Consider the following 3,804-nt stretch of genomic DNA (forward strand, 5'->3'; position numbering starts at 1 on the left):
TCAGTTCTCAGCTGGTCTGTTTTAGATATCGCTTAATTAATTGTGTATTGGGGAACAAGATACAAGGACTAGACTGTGCAGCTAAAGTGTGAACATTGTTGTTCAGTCATTCGGTCGTGTCCAACTCTTTGAGACCCCATGGATTGCAACACACCAGGCTCCTCCAGCATCTCCTGGAGTTTGCTCAAACTCATGTCCGTAGAGTCAGTGATGCCATCCAACCATTTCCTCCTCTGTCATTCCCTTCTTCCTTTTGCCTTCAATATTTTCCAGCATCAGGGTCGTTTCCAATGAGTCGGCTCTTCACATCAGGTGGCCAAAGTTTTGGAGCTTCAGCTTCAGCATCAGTGAGCATTGTGTGTGTAGATATATCTTTGTATGTTTATATACACATAATGCTTATTTCTATCTATATCATATGTTCATGAAATAGCTACATATAGCTTTGCATATAATATAGATAAATGCCCATATATTATATATCTATGTGATATGTATATATTTATTTAACTTTCTGAGATTGTTAAATATATATTAATAACATAATACAAAAGTATATGAAACATAAGGGTCTACTTTAATGAATTATCATAAAACAAACACCCACATACCCATTATCCAGATGGAGAAATAGAACAGAGCCAGCCCCTAGGAGCTCCCACATGTCCCCTTCCTCATAAGATCCCTTTCCTTCTTGAGGATAATCATAAACGTAACCAGGAATGTGACTCTTATGATAATAGTTAACGTTACATTTTGCAATAGAAGACTTGGACTCTAATCTCATTTCTACCTCTAAATTGTTCTGTGACCTTGAACAAACTACTTTCATGCACCCTTCCAGGTATGTATGTATGTATTTGGAAATTTTCACTTTACATAATATATATTGAATATGTGTGTGTAATAAAAGTCTCCAACTTGTTTAAGATTATTTCTAGCTTTTAAACTTTGCCTTTAGTGTGTGGATAAATAACTGCTTGTTATTTGTTTTGTTTTTAATCCTCAAGTGCTCTTCCGCGTAACCTTTAGAATCTTAAAAAAAAAAAAGCAACCCTTTAAATAGTTAAAATGATAACTAAAATATATGCATTCCCATAAGAATAAAGGTTTAGTCCACTGATAGAGTAATAAACCTCATTTAATAATGTTGCTCATAAGTGATGAATTTTTTTATGCTCAATGCTCCAGAAAGAGATTGTCTGACTTCTAAGGGTGTTTTTGGGGATCTTCTAACTTAATTAAATTCCTGGTGTCAAAGCTCCATTAAAATGGCCAGGCAGAAAAGGTGTCTGGTTTGTTGCACTAGATAATTAAATTGTGTCAAGAGAATAATTGTGTCAAGAGAATAATTGGCTCAGTGAAGTAGTGTCCATGCTTTTTATCTTCTTCCCCTGAAGAAACTAACTTTAATTGTCGTCTTTTTAAAACAGCTTGGAATTTTCAACAGAGAACTTTCTGCATAGAAGGCTTTATGGTTTTAAAAACCAGAGTTAGTGTTGTATGAAAGGAGAGAAGGTTAGCGCTCCCCTTGACAAGGATGGAAGAGGCTCTCAGGCCTGACAATATGCATACGGTTAAGACATTGCCACCTATTTCGTGGCATCTAACCACTGTTTTTTCTTTTGGACTCTGTAGGAGAGGGCAAGGGTGGGATGATTTGGGAGAATGGCATTGAAACATGTATATTATATGTGAAACGAATTGCCAGTCCAGGTTCAATGCACGATACAGGATGCTCGGGGCTGGTGAACTGGGATGACCCAGAGGGATGGGATGGGAAGGGAGGTGGGAGGGGGGTTCAAGATGGGGAACACATGTATACCCGGGGCCGATTCATGTCAATGTATGGCAAAACCAATACAATACTGTAAAGCAACTAGCCTCCAATTAAAATTTTAAAAATAAAATAAAATTTAAAAAAAACAGTCAGAATGCTACCAATAGTAATGAATATGAGCTGATGTTTCTTTTAAGAGAAATAAAGAGGAAGTAACGTGAGCGCATGCTCAGTTGGGACCAACTCTGTGCGACCCCATGCACTGTAGCCCGTCAGACTTCTCTGTCCACTGAATTCTCCAGGCAAGAATACTGGAGTGGGTTGCCATTTCCTTCTCCAGGAGATCTTCCTGACCCAGGGAAGGAACCCAGGAACATCAGTAGAAATGGAGACAAAGAAAAGGAGATGGAGGTTGAAAGAAGAAACTTGACTGAAATTGAGAGAGGAGAAAACGGTTTTCTACACTTAGAAACAAATTTATTCATGGTATATTGGGATCTTGTGCTTCAGAAACTCTGTTACACTATTGTTGTTAGGTTGAATCTAGGATCTCTCCCCTTTGATAGGTGTTCTTTCCCTTAGAATAATAAATAAAGCAATAATAAGAACAACAAAACAACAATGAATATAATTCTTAAAGTGCTTGTCACATATCAGACCTTGTGCCAAATGCCTTACCTCACTTGCTTAATACAATAATCCCTTCAGTTCAGTTCAGTCGCTCAGTCTTGTCCGACTTAAAGCAAGTCTTTTCTCCACATTTTACAGAAAGTGAGAATTTAAGAAAAGAAGAAACTAACATTGCCAAAGCCATAGACCTGTACAGTGGCAGAATTAGAACCCATGCCTACATTTTCCTGATAGAATCCACAGCAGGTCGGCCAGAAGCACAGGTGGTAAGCTGGGCTTGAGACTGGAGTCTGAACTAGGGACACAGAGCAGTCTCGTCCAGCTGAACCTTTAGCTTGTGGGATCTGGTTCTGCCTCTGGTTAGATAGTGTCAGAATGGAGTGGAATTGTAGGAAGCACAGTTGTTGTCTGGAGAATCACTTACTGGTATAAGACACACACACACACACACACTGAAACTGGATCCAGAATCCCAAAAGAGAAGACTTCCCTGACTCACAGGAAGAGTTAGTTGCTGCCTCCTGTGAATTCTCATGGCATCGTTCTGTAATAGCTGCACCTTGTTGGAATTGTAGATCACAAACTCCATAAATTAGAGGCCAAGAGTTTTCATCATTATGACCTCATGACTTATTGCAGTCTCTGGCATACTCAGTAAGTAAGTACTCCATAAATACATGTTCAGTGTTTACATGAGTGATTCAAGGAGCACTTTATTGTGTGTGTGTGTTAGTTGCTCAGTTGTGTCCAACTCTTTGTTACTCCATGGACTGTAGCTTGCCAGGCTCCTCTGTCCATGGAATTTTCCAGGCAAGAATACTGGAGTGGGTTGCCATAATCTTCTTCAGGGGATCTTCCCAACCCAGGAATCAAACCTGGGTTTCCTGCATGGCAGGCAGATTCTTTACCATCTGAACCACCAGGGAAGCCCCTTTATTAAAAGTCTGGTATTGACTTTGTGGGCTTCCCAAGTGGTACTGATGGTAATCTGCCCATGCAGGAGACATAAGAGAAACTTTCAATTCTGGGTTGGGAAGATTCCCTGGAGGAGGGCATGGTAATCCGCTCCAGTATTCTTGCCTGGAGAATCCCAAGGACAGAGGAACCTGGTGGGCTAAAGTTTATGGGGTCTCAAAGAGTCAGACATGACTGAGCGACTGAGCATGCACACACATTGACCTTGTAGAAAGGTTCTTTTTACTGGCATTATTTTTGTATTTTATTTTCTCCAATGTGCTTGTCTCTGTTAGGACAGCTGATACCTGCCCAGACTCATCCTTTCTAGAAACAATCTACTTGGCATGCTCATTAATACTCTGCAGTGTTTGGCAACAGCAGGCACAGAGCTGAAGGTGGTCTCAGCAAGGACTTGATGAGGCTGACACAAGTCCACC

General features: G+C 40.1%; 1 non-coding gene across 1 annotated transcript; it reads left to right on the forward strand.

Moving 5' to 3' along the window:
* The first annotated feature begins 1,496 nt into the window (after window positions 1-1,496).
* LOC129544858 (U6atac minor spliceosomal RNA) lies at window positions 1,497-1,622 on the forward strand. The gene has a single exon (XR_008683600.1). It is a non-coding gene; the product is annotated as a U6atac minor spliceosomal RNA (small nuclear RNA).
* The last annotated feature ends 2,182 nt before the right edge of the window (window positions 1,623-3,804 follow it).

The sequence above is a fragment of the Moschus berezovskii genome, chromosome 20 (assembly GCF_049115385.1).
Source record: "Moschus berezovskii isolate FMDL1 chromosome 20, NW_MosBer_1.0, whole genome shotgun sequence".
NCBI lineage: Eukaryota > Metazoa > Chordata > Mammalia > Artiodactyla > Moschidae > Moschus > Moschus berezovskii.